This window comes from Sciurus carolinensis, chromosome 5 (assembly GCF_902686445.1).
Source record: "Sciurus carolinensis chromosome 5, mSciCar1.2, whole genome shotgun sequence".
In the NCBI taxonomy this organism is placed as follows: domain Eukaryota; kingdom Metazoa; phylum Chordata; class Mammalia; order Rodentia; family Sciuridae; genus Sciurus; species Sciurus carolinensis.
The window spans coordinates 125,881,843-125,903,679 of NC_062217.1; the positions used below are offsets into that span (position 1 = coordinate 125,881,843).

Sequence of the window (21,837 nt, forward strand, 5' to 3'; positions counted from 1 at the left end):
ACTTGACCCTGGGACCTGTCTGTTGGTGTTCCCATGTAGGAAGGGAGAAATTATTTCAAGGGGTGTCCGAAGTTTCTATTGCAGGAACAGACCCCCAGCTGCTAAGCACGTGGTCGTAGCTTTCCTTGCTGCAGGCCCTTGGGGGCCTTAATTCCAAGAGGCCTGGAACTCAGCCCGTCCATGATGCGCACTCTTCTTGTACTGAAGTGCTTAGAAACTGGGTACCATGCACCTCAGTGTGGTGGTTTAAGCCCTTTTGAACCCTGCCTGCCACGAAAGGAGGATTGGGAAGAGGCAATTTTAGGGAGATGCTGAAGTCAATTCCATTCTGAAACCTCCGCCTATCTCTTTTGATCACTGAAGTTGACCTCACCCTGGGTGAGGCTGGTCCTCCTTCATTATACTGTGGAGAGAGCCATCCCAGGCCCCACCTCTGTGCTGAAAGCCTCGGCTGGATTTCCAGACAGAAGAGGAAGTGGTGCGGTCTACCCAGAGCAACTTGGCACGCAGAGGGAGCTCTGGGATCTATTATCCTCCGTCGTGCCGATTTGATGGGGGAAGAGAACAAAGCATGGAGCCGTCCAGAAACCACAGACCTGTAATCTTTCCAAATCCTAAAGGCGGCTTGTGTGCATCCCTCTCTGCATGGCTCCCCAATCTCTAATTCTCAGAGAGGCCAAGAGAGTCTGTTTTCCAGATCACAGCCAGAATGGAAGGGGAAGACAAATCTGTTCTGTTTGGTTTCCATAGATTCGACCCAGAGATTAACTGCCAAGGTCTCTGTGACACATACAATATCAATCACAGGCTAAATGTCATAATGAGAGCTGGGCAAGCCGTCAAGAGAGGCCTCCAGGTTCCTGTTGCAGCTTCATGTTAAAGATTTGGTCCCAGGAAATCAAATGCCAATTCTTTTTCTTTTTGCGGTGCTGGGAATTGAACCCAGGGCCTTGTGCTTATGAGGCAAGCATTCTACCAACTGAGCTATCTCCCCAGCCCCTCAAATGCCAATTCTGAAGACTGCTTGTCCCCTTCACGGAGGGGCCAGGCAGATAACATAGCTGAGGGAAGTGTTTGGATGTTAAAAAAAAAGAACAAGCAATAACTTGACTATTGACCCGAAGCAAGAAATGTTAGGGAGTGACGGAGACTGTGGTACATTAAAAAATAAATGTCCCCTTTGATGGTGGCAGCAGCTTGTGCTTCCATGTAGGAATGTAAGCCAGATTTTCTGATTTTATGAGAAGCCAGAAAGCCAGAATTTTACAAGATCTCTTGATTTCTAAGCGTAGGCAGCTGTAGCAGATGCTCTTCTTGCGGTGTCAAGTCACTGCAGCTTTAGTGGACAGTTTCCTGATACCCAAATAACTTTCTACCGCAAGCACCTGTGTTTCCCTGCTGGAAGGTACTTTTTGGTCTTGATGTTGGTCTGAAGGAGGGGAGTTAACACTCCAGAAGTTACCGTGATCAATAGCAGGAGCGGGTAGATCAACGCTCCAGCTTCTCCAATCCTGAGTGTACCTCAGGATTGAAGCTTTTCCCACACATTCTCCCTGGAGGCCTTTCTATGTGCTAGAGCCCCAGTTACCCAGAGAGGTAACCTGCTCACTCCTATCCTTCCTCCTCTTGGGACCCCTGCACCCAACCCACACTTCCTGGAGCCCACTGCAGACAAACAGCTTGCACCCAGACCCTGATCTTGGGGTCTACTTTTTAGGGAATCTAAACTAAGATATAGCTAATTTTAAAACATTTAAAGATATTGTGTGTTACCTATATGAAAACTTTATATTGGATCCTATAAATATACACAATTCTTACTTGTCAACTAAGTAAAAATTTAAAGAAGAAAAGGGAAAAAGAAATATATTGTGATAGCAGAGAATGCAAGAGGCCAAGTAGTACTCAGGCTACTAAAGCCTTGAGTGTCATTTCCTTGTGTGAAGCAGCAGCCTTGCTTTGGAGAGCTATTTCCAGGAATTTTCGGTGGTAACAGCTTGCATTTGGTTAAAGGTTTCCTTCACCCAAGAAAGAAAGATTTTGATCTGAATTAAAAACAACAATTTTGATACCAAACAAACAAAAACCCCAAACCAAAACTTTATGTAATTTTCTTGTTTCTTAAACTAGAAAAAAAAAAAATCAAAATGTTAATACCATGGACAAGTGGTGGGACCTCAAGGAGATTCTTTTTTCTTTCTGTTTTCTATTTTGAATTTCTTTTAATAAACAATCACATTTTATAATAAACAACCATGTCTATATTTCTTAACTGTGCTGGCCCAACAGAACAGTCTGGGCAGGGAGCTGCTTGTGACTTCTCATTTATGGCTCCCCCTCTATTTCTTGCTGCTATGTCAGGACCTGCTCTCTTTTCTTGGCCTCTATAATCATGGAGGACACACAGATCTGCCCATGTCATCCTCCCTGAGTGTTGGTTTCTTTGATAAAACAGAGCTATAACTGGAAGTGTAAAGATGCCTTTTCAGACAAACACAAAAACTCCCAACCTGTACTATTCTGCTTCCTAAGGTAGAAGATGGGAGAAGTACAGTGGAGAGATGCATAATTCATTTCAATGGGAACATTAAATTTCTGAGTGGAGTCCTTGAGTCTGCAGACTGGCCAGGAAGCTGTGCTTAGGAAAGAGAGCTTATAAAGAAAGTCTGTCATTTTTAAGACCCACAGTACAGGCCTCTTAGTTAACAAAAACACCATGTGAGGATCCATCTGACAGAAAGCCTAGAAAGTGGTCCAGAGGACAGATTGCTCTGTACAGTAAAATGAGGGTTTTGAGTTTTCTAGAATATTCCAGAAGGGATATGAGAGGGTGCTTTGGTGGGTGAGGGTTTGGGACCAGAGACTGTATAAAAAGATTCAGGGGAGAAACAGCCAGGGGAGCACTGTAACAGGGAATCCCAAAGTCAACTTGGTGGTGCCCTATGGCTATATCAGCCCTCTTGTTGTTACCCTAAACCTTCTGCAAAACCATTACACAACAGCTATATTTGTGGTAGTTTTGAGAAATAAAAGAAAAAGACTTGTGCCAGTGAAGGGAAGAGACAAGAAATTTATGAAACAGTATATACAGTATGTTCCCATTATCATATAAAAATACATGACTCTAGGGCTAGGGTTGGGGCTCAGTGGTAAGCGTGCTTGCCTGGCATGTGTGAAGCACTAGGTTCGATCCTCAGCACCACATATAAATAAATAAAGTAAAGGTTCATCAATGACTAAAAAAATTTTTTTTAAAAAATACTTATCTCTAAAATGTTAACACTGGCTATATGCTGTTTCAGGCCAATAAAATTGTGATTTTTTGTTTTCTTCTTTTTAAGTAACCATCTTTTCTAAGTTTTCTATGATAAACATGTATTACTTGAGCACATGGAGGGGGAAAAAAAAGTTCTATTTTAGAATTGTTCTATATATAGAAGATGCTCACCCTAAACCTATGGGCCAAGAAGGCAGCCCTAAGGACAAGGCCTGGACAGTGTTCCTCACTCCTCTCTTGAGGCTCCAACTGTCTTCCTGTAAAGTGGGAACCTCTGAAGGCAGGTCCTGTCCTAGAGGTCTCTGAAGACAGCAACCAGGCCTGGGTTGTGTCAGGAGGTCAGTCTAGGCCCTCATGTTTCCTGGGAGTCCAGGGAAAGTCCAGGCTGTGTGGGTCCTGAAGCTTATATTTCTTTAAGAAAAACACACAGATACAGGACCTCAGAAGAGATTCTTGCAAGTGTGCATTTCTGAGACTTTGGGCTAAATCCCTCTGGAAATGTCTTCCCTTCTGACTTCAGATGCAGAGGGCAGCACTCCTTTCTATCCCCAAGCTTTGGTGACAGAGCCAAGGACTTGGACTTCCCCTTAGCCTGGTCTTAGTTTAGGTTAAATCAGCCAGCATTCGGGGAACTCTGGGAGGAAAAGTGGGGATGGGAAGCAGTGTCATTTCCTCCTTGAGTTGATCTCCCAAGTGAGACCCAGACCTGCCCCCAAATCTTTGCTCATGTGTCCCTGTGCACAGGGCCGGACCAGGCCAGTGTGAGAAGGGATTTGGGCAGGGGTAAGATGGGCTGGACCAGGGAGGTCTTTGCCTTCTAGAGACTTTTGGCATGGTAGACCAGTCTATAATCTAATCTTTGGAAATAAAATTACCTTCCCTTCACATTTATGTTCCTAATGCATTGGGTTTGTGGGGACACTTAGTCTGCGTTGAAATGTGTACACACTACATATCTTCCATAACACCACCCAAGTTGGGCTTGGAATGTGTTTTTAAAGAAGGGGAAGAGTATAAGCGTTATTGTGGTTGGGTAAATGACTGTTAGTAGAGTATTACCTACTGCTGGGGTGTGGGGAGGATGGAATTTGGCAGCAGTGTCCATACATAAATATGTACATATTTTTAATTTGCCACAAGTCAGTACTTGTCTTTATTCATTTTGAATCTACCCAAGTGGATCCCAACTAGAAAATAAAAGTTGGTGAATTTTTTTAAAAATTAAAACTTGGACATGAAAATCCAGGAATTTTTTGTTGCCTGTAATTTAATTCTTAATGTATCAGACATAATCCAAGTTTAACAGATTTTTTTTTTTCTTTTGGATTCTGGCAAGTATGTTAACAGGAGGCAATTATGTGAATTAATATAAAATCCTTTTATTAAAAAAACAGAAAAGCCTTCATTTAAAAGGAAATTTAATATTCTTTCTGCGATGGCGTTGATGTCATGAACTTGTTTGATTAACTCTTCAAATGGTTTCAAAGCGCTTCGGGGTGGTAATTTATGAACTCCTAATTGATTTACCCAATCTTGGTTTGGCAGAGGTGGGCCTCCCGGAAATGAGAGGAGGCCAGAGGCTCACACTCAGCTTCCTTCTCAGACAAGGGAGCTGACTGGGATGGACATTTGGGCTGTGGAGAGGGAGTTCTGATGAGGGAAAAGAAGGCCTTGATGTCTGACCAGGCCAATTGTAGTTCCTGACACCTGAGAAACTGAACCTTGGCTACCTCTGGAGATTTTGGAAACACTACAGGCCACTCATAGCATTGGAATCCTTTAAGAGCCATTTCCCACTGAGCGTCACCTCAGAATAAGCCTTCCTTTTTTAGGGAAGGGCAGGGGGCGTTCAGACAGTGTGAGAGTGTGGCCTTCACCAGGGGCCCCTCTTCTTCCTGTTCTAGGTCACTGTTCCTCATTAGGCCTGCCTTTGGGTACCATGAAGACCAGGCTGCTTCCTGGTGCTGTAAAAGCTTGCAGAGAAATTGAAGCTCTGTCTGGACACAGGGAAATGGTCACACAAGTGGTTACTTCTCTTGTGTGCAGTGGTGATCTACTCTCTAAACATCCCAGATGGGGAATAATGATCCCCACTTTACAAATGAGAAAATGAATGAGGGTCAGAGAGGCTTAGGAAACACTAGACCAAGTTAGTAAGTGGGTCCTCAGTCCTAGCTGCCTGGCACCCAACCTGGGTCGACAGATAATTCACTCTTCCTGATTGCAAGGTATGAGTTCCAGAGAGTGAGTCTGAGCCTTTCAATTTTGTGTGCTCTCCTCTCCCATGCAGAGTGCAGAGTGTCGTGAAAAGAGCTCTCACTGGCCCTGGAGTCTCACATACTGGGCTCCAGCTTCCTTGGGTATTAAACGGAGATATTATCCATTCACTGGTTGTTGGATTAAAGGAGATAATCTAAACCTTGATACATCAACATGGCCTCAGAATGTTTCATGGAGCAGGGTCATGGAGGCAACAAGGAGGCGAGTAGAGCTGTGTTTTGTGTTCAGTGAAGGGAAAGATGATTGGAACCATTTGGCCAGGGCAGAGGGAAGGGACATAATGAGCCTGAACATCCTCCTGTGATGTTGGGGCTCATTCACTCCTGAGTAAAGTGCAAGGAAGGCTTTTGGGAGTAGGGGAAAGACTCTCTTTGACTAGTTAATATCTAATGGCCATATTAGGCTGCTACGAGCCATTGTTTCCTCTTTCCTGTGGAGGAGGAGAGCTCAGAAACATCAAGGGTCACCAGAAGCAGAAATTCAAATACTGTCAACTCTGTAGTCAGCTGAGGAGGACAAACAGAGCTATGATCCCTGGCTCCAGCACTTGGTGCAACTGTTTCCAAGCCCAGGCCTCCCTGGGGGAGGGGCCATGTTAGAGCAGCAAAGTGAGATGCCACCACTACCCCTCATCCTGTCAAGGAGCACCAAACCTCAATGTTTACACCATTGGACACTGAGACACATTGGGTTCCAGGCCCTACCACTCTCCTGGCTGTATTACCTGGAGCAGATCACTTAATTCTTTGTGCCTCTGTTTCCTGATCTGAAAATGGGGTCCGTGATGACCTTCTGTCATAGAAGAAATGAATTAATACTTACAAAGAGAACTCTTAGAACAGTGCTGGGCACATGGGTAGCACCAGGAAACACTGCAGTGTCTGGGAAGGCCAGTTCTGGCTCCATGGCTGGTGGAGGGCAGCTTGCCCCCTTCCCACCTGACCCCTTTGGTCCTCAGTAGGGTTACCGGGAAATGCTAACAGCCCAGCCTCTAGTCTCTCCAACCTCCTTTATGCTTCTTATCTAACCTGGAGAATTGACAATAGGCACAGGAATCCACCTTCAGAAAGGATGCCAATTCCCCTCCAATCCAGGTATTGTCTAGGGCTGACATGTCCCTGTCCAGGGCTTCCAGCTTATCAGTGGCAGAAGACCACTGCCTCCCCATCATCCTCAGCACAAATCTGCTTTTGCCCCTGAAGAGCCTTCAGGACTAACTGATCTTCCTCTAACTCTCCCACTTCCCACCCACCCCCAAGTCCAAGGCCTTGTAAAAGACTCGGCTGAGAAGCCCTTTAAGTGGTGCTTGTAAATGTCAGAGTCCTCTGATTTATCAGTGGGATCAAAATGATTGTCTCATGATGAAAACAAGGAGGAACCACAAGAAATATGTCAGGGCAGCAGAAAGAGCACCCATATTAGGGACCTTTGGGTGCTGGTGGCCTCTCCAGACATGCTCCTCACATCCTTTCCCTTCGTACTTGGGAATTTTCCCCTTTGGAATGTTCCTGAACAGGTAGAGCCCCGTAGTCTCAACAGTTTTGGGTGCCAGGCCCATGAGTGACCTTTGTGGGCCACAGGACAAGGATACCAGAGTCTAATTGAAGAGCCCTGAGACACAGGATGTCTTTCCTCTTCATATCTACACATGGTGCTGTCTTGGTCTTGTGGCTCAGTCCTTCCAAGAACCAACCTCCCCATCTCTACCAGGGCAGCATCACCCCCAGCCCCGTCTTCCCACCAAGACTGGGAAAATATTAAGAGTGTCCGGATGATGCTTAGCATTACCCAGAACACATAGAGAATGCTCATCCCTGGGGGTTTATGTACTTTGGCCTTTTGGCTGCCCTACGCGCAGCCTAAGTCACTCCAGTGCCTCTATTCCCCTGCTCCCCTACCCCGAGATTTTTCCCTCTCTGTGGCTAAATAGACACTTGTAGAACCGTCGGAATGTGAAATACGATACAATGGTGTCCAGTGCTTCCGAAAGGACCCAATGAGCTTTGACCCCCCCTGTTATCCTTTAGAAATGGCCATTGAACTGAAAACAGATTCAGAAGGAAGAAAGTGGAGAAAATTCCATTGTGTCTCTAGAAAATGCTGGGGTAGCAAGAAGCCTTTTGTACTGAAAAGATGTCAGCTGTTCTCCACAGCTCCAGAAATAGAAGAAAAAGGTCTTCTCTCACTCCCAAGCCTCCAAAGAACACTTGAATGAACCCAAGAGGTGCCAGCCTCCCCACCCAAGGGCCTTACCTGTGTGCGCTGGGGCCTGGCTGGGTCAAGAGGTACTGGTCTATGGGGCATGTGGGCAGCCACACACCCAGCCACACTGACTGGAATCAGAGAGCCTATTTTTAGGGTCAGATCTGCTGACGCTGACCTTGCGTGCTGTCCAATCGGAGAGGAGACCTGTGGCATTTGCTTGCAAAATGATTCGCCAGTGTGACCTGAAACCCTTGACTTAGGAAGTCCTGTACCTGGAGCCCATATGCTTGTCCCCAATACAGCCACAGATGCGGGACATGAGGCCACTGGGGATTTTCCCAGCTTTGTTTTCTTGGAATGGACAAGACCAGGTGTCTGGGGACCAGAAAGGCCAGGACAGGGGAGGTTTGTCTGCTGGCATATAACCCATGGGAGACTGGAAGCATCCAGCATGCAGAAGAACTCTTTATTCCAGTCTTTTCTGAGAGTATATAGAGCCATTGCTGAGGGATTGATGGAATAGATACCACATGTGCAGAGTGATATATGAAATTCTGAGAAAGACTCTTAGCTTGGTGATAGTTTGCATTATGCCACTTCCTGGAGACCCCTCCACCAGGTCCCCAGACTTTCTGGGCTTCAGTGAAGATAATGATCACAATGCCATCCTCTTGTGTTTTTCTGAGAATTGAATGAGATAAAGGATGGAAAGTACTTAGAACAGTGCCTGGCACATGGTAGGCATTTAAAAAATGCTAGATGGCATTAGTATGCCAAAAATATTACCAATTTAACATTCCCAAGTCATTTCCAAATCTCTTTTTTCCTCCTCCTCCTCGTGTGTGTGTGTGTGTGTGTGTGTGTGTGTGTGTGTGTGGTACTGGGGATTGAACCTACTCTACCACAGAGCTATATCCTATATCCCCAGCCCTCTTAAACATTATTTTGACAGGGTCTCACTAAGTTGCCCAAGCTGGCCTTGAACTTGCAATCCTCCTGCCTTAGCCTCTTAACTAGCTGGACTTAGAGGTGTGACCAGTCACCTTCTTGCCTGTTTGTTTTTCTAGCCTCATTGACTCCAACCTTTTTTTTTTGCTCTTGGGTCGCCCCATCAAAACCTCCATTAAAAAAATTTTTTTTTTTCAAGGAAAGATTTATTTAGCTTACAGTTTTAGAACTTCAAGGCATTGGCATTGGCTTAGTTCTGGTGATGGTGTTTTTGCTGGCAGAATCCCAAGGCAGCACATGGTATCACATGGCAAGAGACAGGGAGCATGTGTGTCTATGTCTGTGTGTCCCGTGCCCTTCTTTTTTAGAACATATTTTTAGTTGTAGATGGACGCAATACCTTTATTTTATTTTTATGTGTTGCTGAGGATTGAACCGAGTGCCTTATACTTATACTCTACCACAGAGCTATACCCTCAGCCCCTCAAGCCCTCCTTTTTTAACACTGAGGAGCAGAGTCCTATACATTCTCCTATAACTTTCTAGTAAAATTAGGACTCACTACAGTTCCTTATAATGAATGACATGGGCTTCCATTCTTATCCATCTCCTGGTCACCCACGTTTGGGCATACTTTAATGTGTGAGAGATTCAGGGGGGTTGGAGGGGCACACAGTTCTCCTACATTCTCAGTTAACATGGCCTTTTATGTTGAAGTCATTGTATTGTCCTCTGCAGCTTTATTCAGCAAACCTAGACCCTCCTCCCAACTTGCAGGGGTAATTACTGCTACTTTTGTGTATGTGATTATTTATACTACTATTATTCATTGTGAAACTTCTGCATTACTTAGCTTTTGTTAATATCTTGGTAAAAAGAATATTTACAAGGGAAAGACATGGAATCTGAGTTTGCAGTGAGGTCAAAATATCAGGATCTAAATATTTCTGCTTTCAAGTGCTGCAGTCAGAACAGCAGGGTCAAAAGACCCTTCTGCAATCATCCTAAGAACTAAGGGAGCCAGGATGCTGGAGTTGACAGAGACCACAAGAAGGATTTCTTCTTAGAAGGGAGTCTGAGGGGAGTCCTCAGCCTAAGTTAAGGGCTGAAAATAGAAGAGAACCCTCTGAAGATGTGGTGTGCCAGTAGGAAAAAATCGAACATCTAAAGACGTGAGCTAGCTAGCTAGGTTGGACAGATGGATAGACAGACAAATGAAAGATGATATTTCACACATTCAGGAGGGTCTTCAAGTAAATAAAGTCAAGAGAAGAATTTGGGAGTTTGCTGGATTAGTACCTCCTGTAGAATAAACCCTAAATGCAATCGACCAGAAAAACGGTGAACCCCCTCCCTACACCTCCTCTCCCAATCCCTCACACATTAAAATATGCTAAAAAGAGAATATGTTATGAAGAACTTCAGGAAGCCCTGGGAAGATTTATTAGAAATTACTGAGGGTGTATATAGGGGACACCTGGTATGTCTTCTTTTTTTTTTGTTGTTTGTTTGTTTTGCTGGGGATTTTATAAACCAGGACCTTGTGCTTGCGAGGCAAGCACTCTACCAACTGAGCTATATTGCCAGCCCCTATCTTCTTTTAGTTATAGATGGACACATACCTTTATTTTATTTTTATTCAAACCCAGTGCCTCACACGTGCAAGGCAAGCATTCTACCACTGAGCCACGATCCCAGCCCCACCTGGTATGTCTTCTAATAGCCAGAGGAGTGGCCTGTAAGAAACAACAGCATTCTCTGTATAAGTCTAAGGACAGAGCTAGGGGATGGATAGATACCCCAAAGCTGTCTCACGGGGAAACAGCCAACACACCATACTACTGGAATGGGAGTGAGCCAGATGTCCATCAGCTGGACTCAGAGATGTGTCCAGCTGTTCCCAGCTCCAAGGAGATTCCCCCAGAATATGTGCGACAGCAAGCTCCATTAGTGCAGGAGAGTATGGTCCGCTGTGACTTTTATGTAGCTTTTTAGAAAGTTAACCTACAGCAGTGTTTGACATGGTACCACCACCTCTTTGATCCATTAGCAAATTCCTTTTCCCCAGAGTCTGCTTTTCATCCTCTTCTTTCTCCACTTTCAGAGACTGGTAAACACTGTTCTTTGTCCCAACTTTTCTGGATCAAAATCCAATTTAGACTCAATGTCAAGGTGAGAGAAGCAGAAAGCTCCATCTCCCAAGATGCCCACATTCTATCCCTGGGACTTGTGAGTGTATTATATTGCATGGCAAAGGGGACTTAGGTTGCAGATGGAAATAAGGCTACTAATCATCCAGCCCTAAAATAGGGAGATTATACTGATTATCCAGATGGCCCACTAAATCACAAATCTGCTTAAAAGTGGAAGAGGGAGGTAGAAGAGGAGGATGATCTGATATGAGAAGGACACAACTCCCTGTTACTGGCTTTGAAGACAGAAAAAAGGACCTCAAACCAAAGGACAGCTTCTAAAAGCTGGAAGAAGCCAGGAAATGGTTTCTCCCATAGAACCTCCAGAAGGAAGATTCTGCCAACACCTTGATTTTAGCCTCATGTATAATTAAATCAGCTTAGATTGCTGTACTGACCTACCACAGCCTGGGTGATTTAAACAATAAAAATCTATTTTTCATAGTTCTGGAGCATGGAAAGGTCAAGATCAAAGTTCCAGTGGGGTTCACTTATGGTGACGACTCTTTCCTGACTTGCTTATGGTCACCTTCTCACGATGTCCTCCCATGGCCTGTCCTCAGTGTGCAAGGAGAGCTAGTGAGCTAGGTCTCTGGAGTATCTTTCTCATCTTACAAAGTCACCAGTCCTGTCAAATTAGGACCCAGCCTTAAGACCTCGCTTAGTCTTAATACTGTCCTAATACCCTATCTCCAAATACAATCACATTGGGAATTAGAGCTCTAACAGATGATTTTGGAGGGACACATTCAGTTTTTAGTACCCAATGAGACCTATGTAAGACTTCAGACCTGTAGAACTGTAGTATAAATAGATTTGCATTTATTTGTTACAACAGCAATAGGAAGCTAAAACCTGAAGTTTACCATTCTCCACCCAAACTTTTCTGAGTTCAAAAGAGCCAGGGCCTTTAGGGCCCTGTGGATACCTGAATGTGTGTGGCAGCTGAGTCCTACCAGAGCCCCGAGCAGAGAGCTCCCTGCCAACACAGCCCAGGATCCAGTGGCTGAAAGTCCTCTGCTGTCCTAGAGGTCTTACTGTTCTCTCAAACAAACAAACAAAAAAACAAAGTGAAACAAAAAACAAACCACAGAGCCTGGCATGGTAGCCCACACCTGTAGTCCCAGCTACCCAGAGGCTGCGGTGGGAGGACTGCACATTCAAGGTCAACCTGGGCAATTTATAAGGACCCCCATCTCAAAAATCAAAAGACAAACAAAAAACAAAGCAAAACAAAGAAACCGAGTCCCATGTTCTGCAGGCTACCAAGAGACCTTCCATCTCAAAGGATGTTTCAATCCAGAAGAGGTCTGGGTCCTTCCGCCCAAGTCCATTCTACTGTAGCCTTCATGCTCTTCTCCCTCACTGGCACCCTCAGGCCTCACTCCCACAAGTTGACACCAAGCTTGACACCACCCTCTCCTATCCTTCTTTCAGAGCACTACTCACCCAAGGCCATAGTGTGGGATGGGGATGGGGGAACAGGACAGGGGACCACAGCACAGAGCCCAGGCAGCTCCACAATTAATGTCCAACCTCCTGTTTTTCAAAACTTGCCAGCGGAGCCCCATCCCCAGAGAATTTCTCCCTTCCTCTTGTATCCCTGTGCCTGCCATGTTTGCGAAGCTCCTCTCTGTATGTACTGTTGCCATAGCTGCTTTTTTTCAGCATCTGTGGTCTCACTGCCTTTCTAGTGATGATGCCCAAGGGCCTTTGGATTCATCTTCCTGTAATACTAAGCAGTGTGGTCCATCTCCTCCTGTCTCTACCTCTAGGCAGACTAGGCCCAGGGACCTCTCTTTCTCATCCAAAAAGGCCTCCAAGTCATTTTCCTATAACTTATCAAGAGGAAAATTTTCTGGCATTTCTAAAGAGAATCATCAATAGACCCTGGGAACAGAAGACCCTATCCTGAGTTTGCATTTTTTGGAGGGCCATTGGTATAGGTGCCTGCATGTGCATACACACACACACACACACACACACACACACACACACACACTGAGATGCGGTCAAACACCTATTAGAATGACTAAGAGCAAACAAAAAAACTGAGAATACCAAATAAATGCTGGTTAGAATTTCGGGAGGCTGGACTATTCTATATTTTGGTTGTAATGGTGATTACACAACTCCTCATTTGTCAATAAAACTGTCCAAGAAGTGAGAATTTTGCCACATGTCAATGTGAAAATAAGCAGCATAGGTACCTTAATCTCTTGGGATCTGGCTGTCCTCACTGGCAAAGTGCCACATGGAACTTTGCAGTTTTGTGATGGATATCATTCAAGCCACAGGGAAGTCTTATCCCTTCTCTTGTTCAGTGTCCTCAGAACAAAAGGTGACTGAGTCTGACTTTTGTGACAGTGGGGTGAGCTGTCTTGCCACTGACCTTGGAGGTGGATACTACTTTGGAATATGGGGAGGATCTGAGCTATGGAAGCACCTCAGTGAAAAATAACTAATTCTGCTTGTCAAGTCTGGGCACTGAGCCGGGCGTGGTGGTGCACGCCTGTAATCCCAGAGGATTGGGAGGCTGAGGCAGGAGGATCTTGAGTTCAAAACCAGCCTCAGCAATTTAGTGAGGTGCTAAGCAACTCAGTGAGAGCCTGTCTCTAAATAAAATATAAAAGGGGGTGAGGGAGGATGTGGCTCAGTGGTTGAGTGCCCCTGGTTTCAATCCCTGGTACACACAAAACAAGTCTGGGCACTAGACAGAATGTGGTAGTACTGGGTGGCCATTTTGTCTTATTCTTCTTGGCTCTGAGAAACTCCAGAATGAACTTGCAAAATAACCGAGAAATAGTCTGGCATATTCAACAGTTCATTGTATTCATTCACATATGTATATGTAGGTCTAGGTGTAGCAAATATGACTCAGTGCCTCTCCTTTAAATTGGCTAGTAGGCTTATAAGTAGTTTAACTTTCATAACAATATTTTACAGGATTTAACAAAATTTTCCAAAAAGTGAGATTTTTCAAGTTCATTTAGATGATTTTGATTAAACCTTTGATATTCAATGTGATGTATTCCCTGTTACTTTTAGTGGAAACTGAATATTTTAGAAGAGAAAAAACTCCTCTGAAAATACACAGCAAAATAATTTAGTTTTTAATTGTTTTCATTTATTTGTGTTTTGGTAAAAAAAATTTCGTATTTTTAAACTTTGAATTCAGCGAATCATTTTATTTTTGATCCTATAGTGCAGTGCTGACCAATAGAAATATAATGCAAACCATATGTGTAATTTAAAATTTTTTACTAGCTCCATTTAAAAGTGTAAAAAGAAGCAGGTGAAATTAATTTAAATAATATATTTAACTGAATACCCCCTAAATATTATCATTTCAACATATAATCAATATGAGAAATAATTAACACTATTTGGCATTATTCTTTTTTCCATACTAAGTTTTTAGAATCTTTGAGTATCTTAAACTTACAGCCCATCTCACTTTGGACCAGCTGCATTTCAAGTACTCAGTAACTAAGTACAGGTAGCCCTCTTCCTGGACAGCTCAGGCCTAGGTCCGTGAGAATGGGATGCGTCAGTGTGGTGACAGGAATATGGGCTGAGGGCTTCCATTAGTCTTCCTTCCCAGGCCTGACCCACCTTCTGCCCACTGGGGAGACACTTAGATGATCACAACCTTTCCCTCATCCTCAGTCTGGGTGTCCCCATTTCCAAGCATCTGTGGTGTGGGTGCTTCTGGAGGTTTCTGTGACTTGCCTGAGAGTTTGCTGGCAGCTGTCCAGACCATGTCTGTTGTGGAGCTGTCGCTCTTGACTTTGATGGCTGAGTTATGTGAGGACATTGTGTTTGGACAGAAGGCCTAAGGACCCAGGATGTTTCTCTGAAATCGATACCTCTGTTTATCATCCTGGCTGTCAAAACACTTGGAATGCCTGCTGTTAGTCTTCTACTGGGGGGCTCGGAGCCCTTAGGGCCCAATGCATGTGCTGTGGGCAGGGGTCCCCCTCAGACTCCCTGTCTCCCAGGAGACCAATGCCTTTCCAACTCTGCTCCAGCCTGTCAGTGATCTCAGCAAATTGGTCAATTGTGTCTCCATTAGCACCTCTGACTACATACCGAGCTTGTTTATTTTAGAGATAGACAGCTGTTTCCCCTTCACGGCCTGTTAGCGCATCACAGTGACATTGATGAGGGTTGACAGGGCAATTGCCTGCATGAGGGTGGCAGGAGAGCTCAGGAGTGAAGAATATGCACTCTCAGAACTCAAGGAATTGGGTTCAAATCCTGCCTTTGCCACTTAGCTCCATGTTGAAAGTGCCTGAACTTCTCTGAGCTGTCCCTCTCCAGTATGTTGGGAATAATAACAGGATTCACCTGCAGGGTAATTCTGAGGATTAAATAAAACAATGCATGTAAAGTTCTTGACTTGTAATAAACCAAGACATACTAGTCATCACTATTCTTTTTCCCTCTCTCCCTCAACTTTGGGTGATTGAGTGCCCATTGGACAGATTAGCAAATCCCCAAAGAGAATTAAGTTAGCAGTTCACTGGGGGCTGGAATCTACCAATGGATCCAGCAGACATTTACTGAGGTGAGGCCCTACTCAGTGTCCAGGATGTGCTCTAGTAGGCAGCAGGATAGGGAGTCAGGAAAGCAGGGCCTGTCCAGTGGGGAGAGATCTCTGAGCACCTGCCAACCCCTCTGTGGTGCAGGCTGGGATGGGAATGCATGAAGGGTAAGGGCTGCTTGGAAAAGCCAGGAGGCATAGAAAAGATGTTTAGGAGCTGATCAGCTTTGGGACTGGAGGAAGAATGCTGAATGAAGGTGTCCTGTAATGTGCTGGTCACTATGCACCTGGTAGGTACTCAGCAAGCACCTGTTACACCGAGAGAGCTATTCCAAACTGCTGTGGATATGTTAGTTCTGGGTTAGGCATTAGCCAACACAAGACAATTTCATCATGACAGGTGCCTTGGGCCTATCCCAGTTAAATTTCAGAGGCTTTGGGCTGGGGATGTAGCTCAGTGGTAGAGCACTTGCCCAGCATGTGCAAGGCCCTGGGTTCCATGCCCTGCACTGCAAAAAATTAAAATAAAATAAAAAATTCAGGGGCTTTCTCTGCTAGGGAGGGAAAATGATAACACACAGACTAGACTAAGCTAAATTTTAGGAAGGGGTTGACTCTGATACGTGGTTCCTGTACTGGTCAGGAACCAACAATGAGCAGAAGCACCAGGGATGGTTTAAATATAAGAGGACTGCTGACTGAGAGTGAACACGCTTAAGGGAATAAAGAAGGGATGCCAAAGCCCCCAGGGAGTGGCAACAGTGGAAAGCCATGGGGTACAGGTGTGACTGCGACCCAGCAAATGAGGACTGCGCTCTCAGGGATGACAGAGCAATGCCGTGGAAGGAACCTGGGCAGCGTCAAGTTGTCTGGCCTGTCTGGACTGCCAACCTACCTCTGTGCAGTGACACAAGAAATGAGCAGTTGTCTGTTTAAGTCACTATATTCTGACGTCTGGGAGAACGGCCTAGCCTGAGCTCTGAGGCATTCAAAGGTCAGTGCCGCTGGAATAGGGCGAGGGAATGTTAGCTGAGTAGAGCTGAGATTCCATAGGGCTTTGTAGGCCATGGTAAAGAATTTGGGTTTTATTCTAGGGAGCATGGTTGTACAATCTGATTTTCATTTTAAAAAGAACAGTCTGGTGGGTGGAGAATGGAATATAGTGAACAAAAGTAGAACCTGGGAGAACCCTGTGGAGGCTCTTCTGGATATCCAGGCAAGAGATGCTGGCTGCCTTGGTCAAGGGTGGTAGCAGCAGGGGTCATGAGAAGGGGGTCAGCTTGTAAAGGATTCTAAAGATGATAGATTATAAAGGATTAGCTGATGAATTTGACTTTGAGGGTTTGTCTGTTCAGGAATAAATGAAATAAGACAAATTACTTAACAGACCTTACTTAGCATGTCACTCTTGTTGCTTTTTTTGAAATAATTTTTTAGTTGTTGATGGACCTTTATTTTGTTGACTTATATGTGGTGCTGATAATCGAACCCAGTGCCTCACACATGCTAGGCAAGAACTCTGCCACTGAGGCACAACCCCAGCCCCACTATTGTTGTTTTATTAAAGGTTTCCTGATTCTGACCTTCATAAGATGCTGGTGGATTAGGTTAGGAAAGCAACTCACTACATGTCTTTGGACATGGTCTCATACTGCCCCCAAGGCCAGTCTCGAGAGAGGGATGTCAGTGAGCATGGCCTCAGACCACAAGAGACACTCACTGCTACATTCAGTCAGGCTTGGATCAGGTCAAAAATCCACCCATTCTACCCATTTCTGTATATCAAATAATGATGAGCACCTAGTACATCCTGGGAAGTATTCTAGAAACAGAGGGGGAAGCACCAGCAAGACATGTGATGCCATTGCACTCATCTTCTGTTTTTGTTTGCACTGGGAGGTATGAAGAAAATGAGGTACTTATTTTTATCCTTCTAACTTTCCATACATGCCCCCTGTCACCTTTCTGGGAATTGAGGACACTTAATGGCTAAATAACAGGACCGTGGTCTCTTCCCAGTTTAAAAGCTCAGGCTCTCTGAATCCCCTCTCTTGCTCAAGATGGATTTTGATGTACCTTGGGGCTGACTGCAGGAGGCAAGGTGGGGAAGGACCTCGAAGCCCTGCAGCTGCTCACCTATGTGAATACACCATAATCTCCTTCCAGAAACCTACATGGGTCAAGAGCAAAACCCCAACCCCACTCTCCTTTTCAGTTTTCCCTCAGTCTGTCTAGCACCCCTCCTCTATTTGGGACATTATCTTAGAGAAGGGGCTCACTACCCATAGGTTTTTTTTGCCAGCTGCTGCTTCCTCTATTTCCATCTTCTTCAACCAACCTCTGCTGTAGTTTGGATCTAAAATGTCCCCTGAAGGCCCCTGAGTTAAAAACTTGGTCCCTTGCCTATGGCACTGTTGGGAGGTTGTTGAACCTTTAAGAGGTAAGTCCGAGTTGAGGAAGTTGGGTCCTTGGGGCTGTGGCCTTGAACAGGATATTGGTACCTGACCCCTCTCTCTCTTTGCCTCCTGACTGCCATGAGATGAGAGCTTCCTCTGCCATATGCCCCTGCCATGATGCCCTGCCTCATCACTGACCCAAAAACAATTGACTGACTGACCATGGATGGAAACCTCCCAAACTGTGAGCCAACATAAACTTTTCCTCCTTTTAAGTTATCTCAGGTATTTGTTGCAGTAGTGATAAACTGACTAACATGTCCATTTTCTTTTCCTTTTTTACCAGCACATCTTCTTGGCCTCCTCCTACTTGATTTGACCTCCTTTTCTCATTTCTCTGGATTCATAATGGTGAAATGACTTCCAGGTAAGGTTGACTGATTTATAAATACTCATTTTTAGTGTTATGTCTCTTGCAACATGCAGGCCATATTTATTTTAAAAAGTATTTGTTGTGTCAGAAGTGGTAGTGTATGTCTGTAATGACAGCAGCTTGAGAGGCAGGGCAGGAGAATCACAAATTCAAGGACAGCCTCAGCAACTTAGCAAGATCCTGTCTCCTAAATAAATAAATAAATTGAAAACATTTTTTTTTTTTTTGCTTACCTAAAATTCAAATTGAACTGGTTGTCTTGAATTTTATTTGCCAATCCTACTGCTGGGGAACTTGTCTATAGGGGAGAGGAATGAAAAAACATAGCCATGAAGTATTTTCAAAATATTATGCCTCATAGAGAGCCTACCCACTTCTGGCCTCTTGGCTGGACACACGTAGGCTGCAGAAAGAAGGAACTCCCTGGATACCGTCAGGTCTTTAGAGTAGCCCATTGTGTGTGTTGCATGTGAAGGCGGGAGAGAGACTGGGGCCGGGGGGATGGTGAAGGAACCGACTTTGGCTTCCTGCCCTTCCTCCCCTAATCACACCAAGCACGCTTCCCTGGGATGTGGGTAGCCTCATCCTGCTGGCAAAGCAATTGCTTACCTAGGACTTTTATGAGGACATTTTTACTGAGCTGTAATTGAAAAAAAAAAAAAAAAAAAAAGCTCCAAGACATTCCAGATTTTTCTCATAAGCCTGCCTTAGGCATATGTGTGTGTGTATGTGTGCACGCACATGCACATATGTGTGTGTATGTATGTGTTTGAAAGCTTCTATACTTTGGCCAGATCACACCAAGGTTTTCATGGAAAAAGTGAGGAGGTTTTTGTGTAAGGACCAGGATAAAGATCAGCTAGGAGTCTGGAGTGCCTATAAGACCCTTTTCATTAAAGCAAATATTCTAGTAGTTGGAGAATCAGGCTTTTATGGAAGAGGGCTGCATTTGTCATTATAGCCTAATATCCTAATTTAAGTTTACAACCATATTTAAGAAATCTGTGACAGAATACAGAGTCAGTTTCTGTATGTAAAAGTGCTTTGCAAAAGTTTATAAATCATGTACATATATTTAAAAGAATGTGAAAGTAAATCCAGATGATGACCTTTTGGAAACAGGCTGATTATGATTGCCCTGTTGTGCCCTACTGCTGTTCTGAGAAGTGGCAGGAAAAGATTGTGCCTGTTTTGGGGTCTGTGTGACCAGCTTTCCTTCCCCCAACTCAGGACAGACAGTGATAAAGATTCTCCTTCCAAGTTCTGATTATCTTGGCAGGAATAAAATACACTCAAGCTTTTATTGAGCATCTACTATGTGCCAGGCATTGGACTGCTTCCTCATTGCCATTCTCACAGCAGACCTGAACAATGCAGGTAACCTTTCCTATTTTGTTTTTTTTCCCCCTTGTTTTATTTATTTATTTATTTACTTCAATTATTTATTTTTATGTGGTACTGAGGATCAAACCAGTGCTTCACATGTGCTAGGCAAGCACTGTACCACTGAGCCACAACCACAGCCCAATCTTTCCTATTTTGACCCTTAAGGAACTTGAGGTTCAAGGGAGTTAAAAATCTGTGCAGGTTCCTGCACCTGGTTAAAGGATGGAGTTGGAGTGAAAACCTGCATCCCTGTGCACCATTTCTTCTCTTCATGCTGCTTCATTCCCAACCCAGAAAGCAGCTCAGTTCTGTGGCGCTGATTGTGATGGTGGTATATTGGTGAGCAGTATATAATCATCTCTTTGGCTAGAGACATTGCCACTTCTCTGGAGGGACAAAGCTGGATGAAGAATGAGATAGGCCATGCCACGTACCCTGTGTGGTGGCCACTTGTGGAACTGAACTGAATCTGTTGACTCATTATCCTCTAAAAGGTGCTCACTCTTGTCACGTGGTGGGCTCTGATCTGATTGAAGTTCAAGACTAGAATGGACAAGGTTCTTTCATGTGCCAAAAGATAAACTCCCGGGGCTGGGGAGATAGCTCAGTTGGTAAAGTCCTTGCCTTACAAGCACAGGCCCCGGGTTCGATCCCCAGCACTGCCAAAAAAAAAAAAAAAAAAAAAAGATAGATTCCTGCTCAGGGACTTGAGAGATTCATTGTAAGAATTTCATTTGAGGAAAACAAAGACTATCCCAGAGAATGTGAATGTCTGAAGATTTGATGTCTCTGGTGACCAGATTAATGTGGGTTCTCAGTTGCAGGTTGCTGCACATTCCAGGGCTATGACTTTCAGGGGACTCAGCTGCTCCCTGCTTTGCTTCTTATATTGCTGTTGTCACCACCTGACTCCCTCCGGTTGTTCACTTCTGACTTCTGCTGCCTCGTGGCTCCTGCTTCCCCACTTGACTCCAAATACTTTCCTCCATCCTGTTACCTCTGGCTCTGTCTCCCTTTCACATTCTCCGAGGCCCTCACTGGGCCAGGATCCCCTCTCATGAAAGAGCCTCCCCACCCCACCATGGCAGCCCATTCATCAGATGACCTCACAGGCCTCTGCTTTCTGTGGGTCTGGAGACAGAACACTTAAGATCACATTCAGTGACAAGTAACCGAGACTTGGAAATAGGAACTTAAATGAGATAGCTTTTTCCCCTTTCTTATGTAAAAATGTGGCCACCTAGGCTGCCCATGACAATCAGGGAGCCCCAGCAATCCCTGCTGCAGGTGGCACCAGGAAGGCAGGACCCAAAGGACACATGGCTCTCTTGTAGAGCAGATTCTCAAGTTCCACATCAGAATTCCACTTCCATCTCAATATTCATTATGTAGTCACTTGGCCACATTTACCTTAGTCAAAAAGGAGGATAGATATTGGGATGGATATTGGGAGCTGCTGACAAAGATTCTCTCAGAGCTTGACCGAACTCTAACCAGCTCTAGACTTTCTCCTAGGCCCAACTGTGCACTTGTTTGTATAATCCAGTTTCAGCAAGGACTCTGCTATATCAGTGTGGCAAGACCTCCTTCCCAAACATGATATCTGGTCACACTCAATATCCCATCAGGTTCTTCATCCTCCATCATCTCCCAGGTGACATCTGATCACCTTACCTGTCTCCAGCAAGGATCCTGTTAGGTCAGTTTAGCCAGAATCCCCCTTACTGCTGATGCTTCCTCTTAAGAACTTCCCATCCACTCACCCCCTACACTGCTCTTTGGGTATAAATTTCCACTGCCCATGCTATATTTAGAGTTGAACTCAATCTTTCCCCCACTGCAAAATCCTCTTGCATGGGTCCTGAATAAAGTGTTCTTTCTAGTTCTTTAACAAGTGAGCCATGGGTTACAGGCTTGGTCCCCAGAGTGGCAATAATGGGAGATGAGGGAACCTTTAGAAGGTGGAGCTTAGCCAGGCGCAGTGGTGCACGCTTGTGATCCCAGTGACTTAGGAGGCTGAGGCAGGAGGATGGAAAGTTCAGCAACTAAGCAAGACCCTAAGCAACTTCATGAGATCCTGTCTTAAAATACAGAAAAAGGACTGGGGATGTGGCTCAGTGATTAAGTACCCCTGGGGAAAAAAAAAAGAAAGAAAGAAAAGGAGGAGGCGGGAG

At 44.8% G+C, this 21,837-nt stretch overlaps 1 protein-coding gene across 1 annotated transcript in view; it reads right to left on the reverse strand.

Moving 5' to 3' along the window:
• The window catches only part of Dusp29 (dual specificity phosphatase 29), a 39,233-nt gene extending 31,348 nt beyond the window's left edge, over positions 1-7,885 (reverse strand). Inside the window, exon 1 of the mRNA XM_047551979.1 lies at positions 7,811-7,885. The gene's annotated coding sequence lies outside the window, so the exon portion shown is untranslated. The remainder of the gene's footprint in view (positions 1-7,810) is intronic.
• Between the last annotated feature and the right edge of the window lie 13,952 nt (positions 7,886-21,837).